The sequence below is a fragment of the Tachysurus vachellii genome, chromosome 10 (assembly GCF_030014155.1).
Source record: "Tachysurus vachellii isolate PV-2020 chromosome 10, HZAU_Pvac_v1, whole genome shotgun sequence".
Taxonomy (NCBI): Eukaryota; Metazoa; Chordata; class Actinopteri; order Siluriformes; family Bagridae; genus Tachysurus; species Tachysurus vachellii.
Genome location: NC_083469.1, coordinates 2,098,743 through 2,113,816, shown reverse-complemented (window position 1 = coordinate 2,113,816; position 15,074 = coordinate 2,098,743). Strand labels below are relative to the sequence as shown.

At 41.1% G+C, this 15,074-nt stretch overlaps 1 long non-coding RNA gene across 1 annotated transcript; it reads left to right on the top strand.

Annotated features, from left to right (window-relative positions):
• Nucleotides 1-2,712: 2,712 nt before the first annotated feature.
• On the top strand, nt 2,713-14,852 carry LOC132851948 (uncharacterized). The gene is made up of 3 exons (XR_009649080.1): nt 2,713-2,785; nt 14,615-14,665; nt 14,814-14,852. It is a non-coding gene; the product is annotated as an uncharacterized LOC132851948 (long non-coding RNA).
• The last annotated feature ends 222 nt before the right edge of the window (nt 14,853-15,074 follow it).

The following is a 15,074-nucleotide window of genomic DNA, read 5'->3' as shown; positions in this document are numbered from 1 at the left end:
TTTAACCCAGGCTGTTTCCGCTGGACAAAAAAGAGAAAAAGTCTGTGAAAACATGAATCTTGGGCACAACCACTTCAGATACAAGTAAAAGTGACTCTGCAGGCAGTGATTTTAACAGATTTGGTGACTTACAGATCATAAACAAGATTTAGTTGAAAGAAAATTCACAACTTGGAGAGCAAGGATCAATGAAAGGAAACAGAATGTTTTTTACAACCCTATTAGTTCCTCTGAATGTATACAATCTGACTGAGCCATTGGGTTACCTGCTGCTTGAAGTTTGCTTTCAAAAGGTGTTTAAACATAGGGTTCAAATCAGGATTGTGGGCGGGTCTGTGTTTAAACCCGCCATCCCCATCGCTCTATTTTACTTTCAAAGGAAAATCATAATGGGAAAAAAGTCTGACCTCTGTAACTATGGCATGGTTAATGGTAAAAGATGCGCTGGTTTGAGTTTTTGAGAAACTGATGATCTGATTTTTACACACATCAATGTCTAGAGATTAAACTCAATAGGCAAAAAAAAAAACACTGAGTGAGCGACAGTTCTGTAGGTGGACCAGTCTCCTTATTGTACATACTTAGATTAGATTAGATTTAGAGTTAAAGAAATGGAGATTGCAATCTCTTGACCTTAAATGAATGTGGTTCTGTTGCATAATCTGCTGCTTGAAATATGAAACTACAGCACATTTCTCGGGCAAAATGGTCTAATGAAATCCATGATTAACACATAGAATTCAACATGTGGAACGGTCGCTTAGTGGTTAGCATGTTCTCCTCACACCTCCAGGGTTGGGGGTTCAATTCCCACCTCCGCCTTATGTGTGTGGAGTTTGCATTTTCTCCCCGTGCCTCGGGGGTTTCCTCCAGGTACTCCGGTTTCCTCCCCCGGTCCAAAGACATGCATGGTAGGTTGATTGGCATCTCTGGAAAATTGTCCGTAGTGTGTGATTGCGTGAGTGAATGAGAGTGTGTGTGTGCCCTGCGATGGGTTGGCACTCCGTCCAGGGTGTATCCTGCCTTGATGCCTGATGACGCCTGAGATAGGCACAGGCTCCCCGTGACCCGAGGTAGATCGGAAAAGTGGTAGAAAATGAATGAATGAATTCAATATGTTCAACTAAAACACATTGCTTTTGGTAATCTTTAATTTGGTCTCAGTTAACGGTGCAGGTAGAGGGCTGAATTTTTGTTTTTGACCTCCTGAAATATTGAACTGTGCTGGAATAGAGTGTCTGCCAAATGTTTTATATGTAAATGGCCAGAGATCACATGAAACCCTAATGACTGAAACATTCCCATTATTGGTCAGTAAAATTTCATCACGTACGCTTCAGGACATAGTGAAGAGTAATTAATTAGTAATGACAAAAATTAGATCAGATGTCATATTATTATAATATATGTATTAAAATGAAGTAGCATATGCACACAGTTACAGTATTATGATGCATCTACTGTACATATATAATGACAGCAATGCCAGTTCAAACCACCAGGTGGAATTCTATCATAAGGAACCAGGATGCCTTTTCATGCAAGTGCATGTAGACACAGAAAAAAACACAGAAACTAGTTTACTAGTGCAACTCTGAAATCATAATGAGATCTGTGAACAATGAACAAAATTAGAAAATAATCTAAAAAGTCTAAATACCACTTCTGGTTCTGTTTTACTTCCCTTAGACACCAACAAACAACACAAAATTTTGTCAGTGCTAACTACATACCAAGCCATTTCTGTGTTCTTGTTTTTTATTTATTTATTTTATTATTATTATTTCTAATTCTCTGCCTTGTGGTTTTTGAATTTGTCTGCCTTTCAGTTTGCTGTCGTTGGACTCTTTGTGTGTGTTTATCGATTTACAAGATTGGATTACGTTTTTGGGATTATTCTGTTAATAGATTCTGCAATATTCTTCTAATAAATTCTGCTTATGGATTTTTTGCTACACCATCTGCCTCAGAGGCATCATTAAATAATAATTCATCTAAGATGAATCCAGCGAAAATTGCACAGCTTCAGGTCATCATCGCACACCAAGGGGAATTGCTCGCCACCTAGCAGGAGCAATTAGTGGCCCTCCAAACCAAGCACCAATGTCTGTGTTCTGTTACAGTCATTGTCAAAGTTAACAGCTACTAATGTAAATTATTAGTTGGTAGTTTGCCTCCACCTACTGGCTGTCTGAGGATAATGTTTTATATTGTTGTCATTGTCACGTGATTGAGCAGATGACTAACAAGGAAGTTAGTGCCTTTCATGCTTGCTGTTATTGTTATGCCGAGAACTAGAATCTATATCAATCTGCATTCATCCTTGGTTTTTGGTAGCTTTGTCGGTATGTTTAATTATTATTGAAAATATTACGTTCAATTGTATATGATTATTTTGAAGTATTTGTAATTTGTATTGTTTGAATGCATCTCCGATATAGATCATATGGAAGTTGTGTATTTCATTTGCTTGATAATTTATCTTAATATTGTTTATTCAAGTTTTACCCTACCCTCATTAAAGTATAAAAAAGGACATTCCATGTCTGTGAAGTTGATGAGGAGGAGTTTAAATTGCCGTTGAAGTATACAGAGGACATATAGAGAACAGTACAGTCTGCCTCCTGCAAAACCCACCAACTCCAAACTCCCCACAAGGAGTACCGGTGTGCATGGCACTGCCTGAAATGTTTGATTGATCGGCAGGTTGCTGCAGGGGTTTCCTGATGCTATGTGAAATGTTCTTCACCCACTTTCCTGATGTCTAGTGTAAAGAGAGCACCAGGTATGCATTTCTTACATCTTAACTCACTGGAAAGGGTCTAGATTGTGCATCAGCAGTGTGGGAAAGTTACCCCTAGGTTCAATTCAATTCAATTCAATTCAAGTTTATTTGTATAGCGCTTTTTACAATGGACATTGTCACAAAGCAGCTTTACAGAACATAAACATAAAACAAAAGATAAACATAAGGAGAAGTATAAAGAATTAATATAATAAAAATTCAAGATATATACAGTTCACAGTGTGTATGTATGTATGTATGTGTGTATGTGTATTTGTCCCCAATGAGCAAGTCTGAGGGCTCAGGCAACAGTGGCAAGGAAAAACTCCCTTAGATTGGTAAAGGAAGAAACCTTGAGAGGAACCAGACTCAAGGGGAACCCATCCTCATATGGGTGACACTAGATGGTGTGGTTACAAATATACAAGTATCACAGAGTCCAACTGGAGCCGGTAGATCTGTAGATGTCTCAGGGTTCTCACAGAGTCAGCCTTGTCTCAGTGGAGGTCCAGAAATTTCAACGCACGGAAGACGATCTTAGCATGGGTGTCTCAGCATGGGTAGAAAAAGAGAAGAGAAGAGCAGTGCAGAGGGATTAACATATCTGCTGTTCATAAGAATGTGCAAGTCTAGTGTGATAGTGCACAATATTTATGGGATGTATTATGTGTACGCCTGACTAAAGAGATGAGTTTTCAATCTACATTTAAACTGTGAAAGTGTGTCTGAGCCCCGAACACTATCAGGAAGACTATTCCAAAGTTTGGGAGCTAAATAAGAGAACGCTCTTCCGCCTTTAGTAGACTTAGATATTCTGGGGACTACCAGGAGTCCTGAGTTTTGTGATCTCAGAGAGCGTGAAGGATTGTAACGTGTTAGAAGACTAGTTAGATACATGGGAGCTAAACCATTAAGAGCCTTGTACGTAAGTAGCAGCAGTTTGTAATCAATTCTAAACTTAACAGGTAGCCAGTGTAGAGATGATAAAATTGGGGTTATATGGTCATACTTTCTTGTCCTAGTGAGAACTCTGGCCGCTGCATTTTGGACTAACTGTAGCCTATTTATTAAAGATGCAGGACAACCACCTAGTAATGCATTACAATAGTCCAGTCTAGAGGTCATGAAAGCGTGAACTAGCTTCTCAGCATCAGATACAGACAGGATGTTTCTCAGCTTGGCAATATTTCTGAGGTGGAAGAAGGCTGTTTTTGTGGTTTGGGCGACGTGATTTTCAAAAGACAAGTTACTGTCTAATATAACACCCAGGTCTTTCACTGTCGAGCTACTAGTAACAGTACATCCCTCTAAATGGAAATTAAGTTGTGAGAGTTTCTGTGTACTAGTTTTTGGGCCTATAAGTAGTGTTTCTGTCTTATCAGAGTTTAACAACAGAAAGTTACAGCTCATCCAGTCTTTTATCTCTCTAAGGCATTGAGTTAATTTCGACAATTTAGTTATTTCATCTGGTTTTGAGGAGATGTATAACTGTGTGTCGTCGGCATAGCAATGGAAGCTAATCCCATGTCTTCTAATAATGTTCCCTAATGGAAGCATGTATATCGAGAAAAGCAGAGGTCCTAGAGCTGATCCTTGAGGGACCCCATAATTAACTGGTAATAAGCTGGAGGATTCACCATTTAATTCTACAAAATGGTATCGATCAGACAGGTAGGATCTAAACCAACTTAAAGCCTGTCCATGAATACCTGTGTAATTTTGTAAGCGATCTAGGAGAATGTTGTGATCTATAGTGTCGAATGCAGCACTAAGGTCAAGTAGAACTAATAGTGACATACAGTCTTTGTCCGAAGCTAAGAACAAGTCGTTTGTAACTTTAACAAGTGCAGTTTCTGTGCTATGATGGGGCCTGAAACCTGACTGAAACTCTTCGAAGATATTGTTCTCCTGTAAGAAGGAGCTCAGTTGAACAGACACAACCTTTTCTAGTATTTTAGACATAAACGGAAGGTGTGAAATCGGTCTGTAATTTGAAAGTCCATTAGGATCTAAATTAGGTTTCTTAATGAGTGGCCTAATAACTGCCAACTTGAAGGATTTAGGGACGTGACCTAAAGATAACGAGGAGTTAATGATATTAAGAAGAGGCTCACCGGCTTTATGTAACACTTCTTTCAGTAGTTTAGTTGGAATGGGGTCTAGTGAACAAGTTGTTGATTTAGCTGTAGTAATAAGTTTAACTAACTCTTCCTGACCTGTACTTGTAAAGCAATGTAGTTGTGTGTTTAGAACCTTAGGTGAGACCGGGATGCTAGTTGCTCTTATGTGTTGAGCGTCACCTATTTTATTCCTGATACTTTCGATTTTATCAGTGAAGAATCTCATAAAATCGTCACTACTGAACTGTGATGGAATTGTGTGTTCAGATTTTTGGTTTTTTGTTAGTCTAGCTACTGTGCTAAATAAAAACCTGGGATTGTTCTGGTTATTTTCTATGAGTTTGCTCAGGTGCTCAGCCCTGGCTGCTTTTAGAGCCTGTCTATAGCTGGACATACTTTCCTTATATGCAATTCTAAAAACCTCTAATTTAGTTTTTCTCCACTTTCGCTCGAGGTTACGGGTCTCTCTCTTGAGGGTGTGAGTATGACTATTATACCATGGTGCAAGCGTTTTATCTCTAACCTTCTGTAATCTGATTGGGGCAACAGTGTCTAGTGTGCTAGTGAATATAGCGCCTATGCTGTTAGTAATTTCATCTAGGTCGTCTGTGTTTAAGGGTGCAGTAAGAAGTCCAGACAGATCAGGCAGGTTATTTGTGAATCTGTCTTTAGTGGTCGGAATAATAGTTCTACCGAGACGATAACGTGGTGAAACGCAGTTAGCCTGTTCTACAGGTAGTGTGTACATTATGAGATAATGGTCTGTGATATCATCACTTTGAGGAATGATATCTATATCAGTGACATCTATTCTGTGTGATATTATTAAATCTAGTGTATGATTACGACGGTGAGTTGCTCTAGTGACGTTTTGTTTGAGCCCAAGTGAGTTTAGTAAGTCCATGAATGTGAGTCCTAGCGCATCATTTGTGTCGTCAACATGAATGTTAAAATCTCCTACAATTAATGCTTTATCAAAGCTAACCAGTAGGTCAGAAAGAAAATCTGTGAATTCTCTAAGAAAATCGGTGTAGGGCCCTGGTGGTCTATACACGGTCGCTAGCGCAAGAGACATCAGGGATTTTTGTTTCGTGTGCGTGTGCGATAGTGTAACATTAAGGACAAGCACTTCAAAAGACTTAAATCTATACTGTGTTCTCTGGGTAACAGTAAGGCAATCGTTAAAGATAGTGGCGACACCACCTCCACGACCAGTCTGTCGAGGCTCGTGCTTATAGATATAACCTGATGGTGTAGACTCATTTAGACCGATGTAGTCATTTGGTTTAATCCAGGTTTCGGTGAGGCATAATGCAGTAAGGCTATTGTCTGAGATTATTTCATTTATGATAAGTGCTTTGGGTGTAAGTGATCTAATGTTCAGAAGCCCAAATTTTAGGAACTGTTTTTGTTTGTTTCTTTGGCATTTTTCTGGTCTAATTACAGTAAGATTATTTCGAGAACGTCTTACATAATTACTTTTTAATCTCACTGCTCGGGGAACAGACACAGTTTCTATGGGGAGAGGTATGTGTGCATTTGTATCGATGTGTTGAGGTGAAGGATGGCTATTGAAATTTAAATTTAAGGCGTAGTTTACCAGTCAGAAGGTGTGCAGCGCCCTGGAGATGTGGTCCGAGAGGATCTCCGCTCCAACTCTGCTGGGGTGCAGGCCGTCAGCGCGGAACAGCCTAGGACGCTCCCAGAAAACATTCCAGTTATCAATAAAGTGTAGATTCTGAGCCGGACACCATGACTGAAGCCATTCATTAAAAGCAAAAAGTCTACTAAACCTTTCAATTCCTCGCTGGTACGTTGGAAGTGGTCCGGACACGATGATCCTCGCCGTGGGCGCTGTGCTGCGAACCGTCTCCACCAGGGTCTTGAAGTCTCTCTTCAGGATCTCCGACTGCCTCAGGCTGGTGTCGTTCGAGCCGGCGTGAAGAACCACAGCTCTGGTGTTTCTGCTCACGACCCTAGGTACCTGTGCAGCGACATCAAGAACACGGGCACCAGGTAAGCAGTGAGTGCGAGCCTTACCTTTAGCCACAGTAGCACGGACGTGGCGGACGATGGAGTCTCCGATGATCACAGTGTCGCGGTCCGTCTCACGAAGGGGGGCGAAGCGGTTCCGGGTGGGGATCTCGAAGACCGGCGGTGGTGGAAGGGGAGAGGTCCTCGACCGGGGCCCGGCACGTGTCCTCCGCTGCTGCACCCAGGATCCGCGGTGCCCCGGCGCTGGAGTGAACTGCCCCTGGCCAGGCCACTTCCTGGGTGCGTTGGGCCTGGACAGAGAAACACACGGAGTAGAGGTGGAAGGAGTAGTGATTAAATGCCGAGAGTTTACCTGAGACCGGGGGGCTTCCAGCGCTGCTTTCCGCTCCCGCAGCTCGGCCTGCTTCACCTGTAGGTCGCGGATCTGCTTCTCCACAGCCTCCAGCTCCAGTTCCACCGAGTGCAGCTCGAACGTGTCCTCACCTGCACTCAAAGGCAGAGACGTAACCGACATGGTGTTATATAGTAAGAGCAACAGAGATAATTGATGTAAAAGGTGTACTAGCGGTACTCGGCTAACAGGCTAGTTATGCTAGCCGGCTAGAGGCGGACGCTGGGAAAACAAATAAATAGGATGTAACGATATCGAAATGTATATCGCGCGATTATTCTAGGTTTTAAGAAGTATTTGCAGATGGGAGACTTAGAGTTAGTGTGTAGTGTGTACTAGCAGAAGCGGGCTAATAGGCTAGGGGTGCTAACCAGCTAGCAGCGGGCACTGGGAGAACAAATTAATAAAGATGTCAAAGGGTAAGGAGTTAGAGTTTAGCTCAAGATAAATCGCAATTGAGTAAAGATACTCAGCCAAGCAAACAAATGAAAGCGAGAGCTCCAAATCCGCTGCTGCTGCTGAAAACACTGCTTCACAGTTTATAAGGCTACTTCTCCAGCTTGATCAAGGAAATGTTTAAGTATCAACTGGGGGTGGTGACTGAATCTGCGACCATTCAGTTCACCGTTTTTTTTAGTTTACCATAAACTACAGACATGGAACTAGCAAAGTTGATGCCCTCTCACAATGTCATTACCCACTACAACCCACCATGCATGATGAACCCATTCTCCCACCACCATTATCATCACTCCTGACCAATGGGACCTCATGGAGAAGATACTGCAGGCCCAACGTGCAGAGCCTCCACCAGCCGAATGTCCCCCCTCCACCTTAGAGTAGGGTCCATTCATATTGCAGCTCAGGCCACCCCGGCATCCAAAAAACTACAGACCTGGTTCAAAATGCCTTCTGGTGGTCCTTACTGTCCAGTGACGTAGAAAGCCATTAAAGCCTGCCAAGTCTGTGCCCAAACTAAGCCTAGCCTTCAACTTCCAGCTGGACTGTTAGAACCAATACCGGTGCCCAAATGCCCCTCGTCACACTTTTCAAGGCCACACCACAGTCCTGGTGGCAATCAACCGCTTTTAACTCTATGAAGTCTGAGGGTATTTTTAGGGCCTGGAGAAGTTTTGTCATACCCTGACATTTGTGCTTTTTTCAGTTGCTTATAAAGACATAAATGGCTAAAGTCTAATATCACTGTAATGAGCACAAACTGGACTACAATAATATGTGAGCAGCAACAATGTTTATGCGTGGTTAGTGAAAAATGAAACATTTCAAAATCACTTGAATTAGGCCATAAAACACATACAGAACATCGGTTCACAAGACTTTTGAGAACTGGATCTTGTAGCCTAGAGTTTTTGCTTCAAAATTATGTGAAAATCATCTTGTTTACTCGCTCACAGAAAACAATATATTGATTTAAATTTTCTAAGACACTTTTTGTTTGTAAAGGGCATATGCAAGTAGGCGTCAACTATCATGAATATTAATGTGATTCACACCTGAGAAGACAAAGGTCCACATAATGAGCTGCATAATGAGCCTTTCAGGCAGGTATGTGACTGAGAGAGGAGTTACAAGAAAGAACGTGAGGACAAAATAAATGTGTATATTTTTTGTTTGTAGTTTATTTAGAATATTTAACTATCACACAAAATCTCTTTAGAAGTTGGTAATAACACAGAAGACACAATCAGGGCAAAACTGTACAACAAAAAAAAAAGAGTCAACAGGAAGAGTGCAAGATAAAAAAGGGTGTAAGGTTTGTAGAAGCCCACTAACCTACTCTGTCACATAGTACCCAGAATTGAACAGTTATACATCTTTGTGCCACTATAGGAAACAGTTCCTTTTCAGCTCACATGCCTGGCATTTCCAAGTAGTGTTTCCAAGTAGTGTCACCTGCCTCTTACCATGCTTTGCTTTGCAAAGCACACAGGTCCGGATTTCATGTACTGAGTTATTCCTGTGTCTCGGGGGCGTGTACGTGGTTACCTGAATCTCCTCAGTTCATTTCCATATGAACAGTGCGCTCAGACGGAGGCGGGAACACATTAGCTATAATTAAGCGAAACAGGAGAAACCGGACCACTCCTTACTTTCTTATGGATTACATAAAAATAGATTATTTGTTTTTGACTTGAATTTGTTTATTTAAAAGTAGACATTTCAAACTTTCTATGCATATATTTATCTTGTCTTTGAGGCAAGTATTCGCTGAGATTCGGGTCGTTTTATTTATGTGTTTTATTCGTTTTATTTATGTGAAGAGTGGTGACCGAGACCGAGATGGCAGAGAACGCACTCTGTTTATTTTCTTTATTCTACAAAAGCACAGTGTTTTGTTGTTATTATGTGTGTATACAAATAAAAGTAGACCCTTTACAGATTCGATTGATGTATTGCTCTTATCTGTGCGATCGAAACTGAAAGTGTAATTTAAGTTCTTTTCGGCCTTAACAGGAGATTATGCCACAAAACGCGTATAGGCGTTCATCGACTCCAGAGGGTTAAAAAGCCTGGGTGATTCCCCTCAAAGGTCTGCCTACTGCCTTGGAAATGGCCAGGACTTTTCTTATCTACAGCTTACCCTAAGACATTGTATCTGATGAGGACTCCATTCACCTCAAGTGTGGCAAGTCTTCTGTGCTTAGCTGGGTATCAACATCAGTTTAATGACCAGTTACCTCCCGCAGTACATGGACATGGTAGAGCACTTGAACCAGGAACTTGGCCACTATTTACTAGCATATTTTCACCAAGAGCACTAGAGACTGAAGCGCTTTTGTATGTCACTCTGGATAAGGTGTCTGCCAAATGCTGTAAATGTAAATATAAATGTAAGAGCAGCATCAATAGAGTGAATGTCTCCCTTGGGCAGAACACATGCAAAACTCCCTTACTCACTCATCAAAGGGTCTGACCCCTTTCCATTGCGTGCGAGGCTATCAGCCTCTTAAATATGTCAGGGAAAGCACCCATTTCCACCTCCAAAGGGCAATACACGGACAGTGTACCCATGCGTGTCTGTCACTGAGTCTGGCTCTCAAACAAGCACCTGAAACTCAAGCACCCAAGCCGTAAGCTAATCCCCCGGTTCACTGGACCATTTACATTTACAGCATTTGGCAGACGCCCTTATCCAGAGTGACGTACAGTACATAAGTGCTTAAATCTCTAACATTGAATGCATTAATGCTGGCTCACTAGGTTACATAGTTAAGATACCATGAGTTTAAAACATTTGTTCAAAGTTACAATGAAAAAGTGTCAAAGGTTGTGGTTTTTTTTTTGTTGTTTTTTTTTTAATGCAAAAGATAATGAAAGAAGTGCTAGTTGAAGTGTTTCCTGAATAAGGAGGTCTTCAACCACCGCTTGAAAATAGCCAGTGACTCAGCTGTCCGGACCTCTAGGGGAAGTTCATTCCACCACCTTGGTGGTGGTGCCAGAACAGAGAAGATTCTTGTAGTATACTTGCCTCTTACCCTGAGAGATGGTGGAACCAGTCGTGCTGGTAGGTCGGAGCGTGCGGGGTGCAGTGCGAGGAGTGATGAGGGCTTTTAGGTAAGAGGGAGCTGGTCCATTTTTGGCTTTGTAGGCCAGCATCAGTGTTTTGAATCTGATGCGTGCAGCTACCGGAAGCCAGTGGAAGGATCACAGCAGCGGGGTGGTATGCGAGAAGTTTGGCAGGTTGAAAACAAGCCGGGCAACTGCATTTTGGATCATTTGCAGAGGACGAATTGTGTTCATATGTAGACCTGCAAGCAGTGCGTTGCAGTAATCCAGTCTAGAAATGACAAAAGACTGAACAAGTACCTGAGCAGCCTGTGTGGACAGAAATGGTCGAATCCTTCTAATGTTGTAGAGAAGAAACCGACATGAGCGAGTCACATTAGCAACATGAGTGGAAAAGGAGAGTTGATTGTCCATGGTTACCCCAAGGTTGCGAGCTGTGGCTGAAGGGGAGATCAGATCGTTGTGCAAGGATATAGCAAGGTCATGACCTGGGGATGAATCACCTGGGATGAACAGCAGTTCAGTTTTGTTAGGATTGAGCTTTAACTGATGAGCAGTCATCCATGATGAAATTTCTGCCAGACATGCTGTGATCCGATCAGAAGCTGTGGTATCTGAGGGTTGGAAAGTTTATTCCTCATTTCTCATTTAAGATAGACAGATCAACCCAGACACCTTCCAGAGAATGCTTTGGTAACTTTTTCCCGGTAGAGTGACAAGTGTGTGTGATGGTTGTGTGGGGTCATCCGCAATGCTTTATGCACAAGGCTTTATAGAGCTGCATTTATTGTAAATGTCTGTGATGGAGGGAAGGAAGACTACAGTTATCTTCTCAGCTTTCTTCACTATCAACTGCAGGGGCTTCCAGTCTGAAACGCTGCCATTCTTAAACCACACAGTGATGCAGCTGCTCAGCATGGTCTCAGTTGTACAAGGTAACGCTTTCTGCCCGATGTGCTCCAAGGAATTTGGTGTTCTTGATGATCTCTATGGTGGATGATTTAATGTTTAACCGAGAATGGTTGCTCTCTACCCTCCTTAAGTCAACAACCATCCCTTTTTTTGTTTAAAAAAAGGGATGTGTTTTGAGAGTCAGAAAAATGAACAGCAGCGGACTGAGCACACATCCCTGATGGGCTAAAGTGCTGAGTGTTACTCCCCTCGAGTTGAATCAAAGGCTTAAGTCATTCTTGGTTTTAACAGACATTTATTTTTTTGGACACGAGTCTTCAACATGTCTTGCACATGCTAGTCTTGTAGCTTTTTATGCCCCAATAACGCCATCAGAACTATGAAAGGACATACATAAATTAATCCTCTATAAGTGGTGTTTTACACATAATAATGAGCAAAAAATATACACAAAACGAATAAATAAAGTGCACATTCAACACGTAAGAAAATACACTTAAATTGTCTGATTATACATTAACACAGTCACATAACTTACACATATTCACATACGAAAAGCAATTAAAATTCATCCCAATAGTAACAATTAAATAATTCCCCAGTGAAACAAAAGGATATGTTCCCTCTCACCTTTCTATGGTTTTAACTGATAACATTAAATAAATTGACATTAACAAAAATATATTATTGTTTAATTCTAATGATTATTTTGAACATTTTAACCATTTATTTTCCTTAAAAATGTAAAGTACATATTATGAATTGAATATATATGTCAGGGACACGGGGGTAAAAACAGACCCAACTGAGGGATAGTGTAAAATAAAAGAGGATTTATTAACTAAAAAACATGAAACAGTCCACAGTGGAGCAGAAGGGCCGAGCGACGTCCACAGCCGAGCAGAAGGGCCAAGCGGCGTCCACAGCCGAGCAGAAGGGCCGAGCGACGTCCACAGCCGAGCAGAAGGGCCGAGCGACGTCCACAGCCGAGCAGAAGGGCCGAGCACAACCCCCCTACACAAGTCCAGAAAACCAGAAAGGGAGGGAAAAGTCCTCCACCACGGGGAAAAAAAAATAAAATATAATAAACAAAATCCCCCTAGGGCAAAAACATACTGGCTTGCAACACCCCCCGCGGACAGGAAGTGGGGCGGCATCCTCCACAGGAAATCCAGGAAGTGGAGCGACATCCCCCACCGGACAGGTGCGGGGCGATGTCGCAGGACACCAAGAAAAACAAAAACAAATCTCGGGCTGGTGACATGGACCAAGAAGTAAACAAGGGCGGGGCAGAAACGTGACAGGGAACATAAACAAGAGTCCTGACAATATCTATATGAATATATACATATATTATATATATGAGTTGCCTCTAGTGGCAGCTATACTGAGAGTGGTGGTGTTTGGGCTGCTATTTGTTGGACAATTACTTGACTATAGAGTATACAATTGGAATGTATGATGGACATGAGAGCTGGCCAGCTAAACCTGTCGTTTTGCCACACTTCCACTTCCCCTCTCATGTTTTGGATCTCATCTCCATCAAAGATCAGTATAAGTGTATGTCGTAGTCCACCACATCTGATGATGACATTCCTCTTCAGTGAAATTCTGTACTTTAATGGCTATAAAGCTTAATCCATTGTGTACAAACTTTATCGCATGTTACACACGTGAAGCCAGGGTTAGTAGACACAGGCATGGCTGTATAGATCCTTAGTCTTTTTTGTATTTCTTTATTTTCCTCTCTATTCATCTGCTCTATTCCTGTATGGCAAAGCTGCTGGCAGTTTAAAAGGTTAACAGCAGCTTGTTCCAGTGTCAGGTGGTTTACCTTGTATCTGTTCCACATCTTTTGAACCCTTGTGTACAGGTGTAAGGACAAGTATTGTATACAGGACATGTATGCAAAGCAGAAGCAGCACCTATTCTTTCACTCGTGTTAAAAGGTTAGAGCATTCACATTGCACGCAGTAGCAGGAGCCTATCAGAAACTATTAATAAACTACTGTGCATTATGCATTAACTTTAATTTGATTTAAAATTAAATTAAAATAATGCAAACCCTTGTATAAGCAAGGTATGAGCATGTGGTGTGTATATATACAGTATATAAGTTGGTGTGTATATTGCATGAGCATATTGGGTGAATGCTGTACCTGCTCTGCTCATGCATTCAGTTTGATACAGGTATTGCTAGGAAGATCCAGGGATTGAAACCAGTCTCACAAATCCTTAAATCTGCTGTCGCACTGCTGGCCTGAGGGAAATTAATTGTTTATCTTTTGTGAGTATATGGAAAGCAGTGAGTCAGAGTTGAGGGGAAACCACATACAGTATGAGATACTTTGTTTTTTTCCAAACCTTCACTCTAGATGATTCGTCAGAACTCAAATGTAAAATTGTATAATTTGTCATATTTGTGCCTATGTGGATAAGGTAGGTTTATAGGATCTGTAGTGATGTTACTGAAGAACAAGTAAGAATTTCATTTTATATTTTACACTGCACTTAACATGAGACAAAAAAAAATTAAAACGACCATTTTATTTAAAGTTTGTTTTAACTAAAGTGGATGATATAATACAAATATTCTCCCACGTACTAGAGAAAACCTTAAAACATATAATTTATATCATATACAGTAGCATATCACACTTATAGGCAAAAGAATTAATCAAAAATCTACTAAAGAACACTACTACAACAGAATGTAGCAGTTAACAAAAGTTATTTTAGTTAAATATAGATAATATAGGTAAACATTAAGTATTGAAGTAACAATTGTAGTGTAATAATTTAGTTTAGAATATTATGCTTTTTTTTATTGATGTTAATTTGCTCTTCATCTCTGTTCTTTGTTTCTTCGTCGTCTTGTGCCAGTCTTGAGTGCAGTGATCCTCTTCACCTCTAAGAAGTGATGGAGATGAGTTGGTATGGATTAGTTTTATTGGTTGTACATTTGATTTTGATGTAATTAGTTAAATACAGTTATTTATCAGATACTAGAAATAAAGTGACTTACCAAATGTAGTGATAACAAATAAAGTTCATTTTCTCCTCACAGTCTCTGTTCTCCCAGATACGAGCTTTAATGTTCCACGCTCCACATCGGAACGGCTTGGCAGGGCATGAAGGCAACGGAGTAGATAGTTTATAAAAGAAATAATAGTTCACCCAGAACCATGAGCCATCCATGAATCGTAGACTGGTCCAGAATGTGGGAGTCAGAATTTCCATACTTTTGCTGTTGAGCACAAAGTAATCTATTGCTGAGTCGAGGATTAACAGGTCAGTGTAGTGTGTTCTACAGTACACCAGAGCCTCCTCCCAGGTCATCATC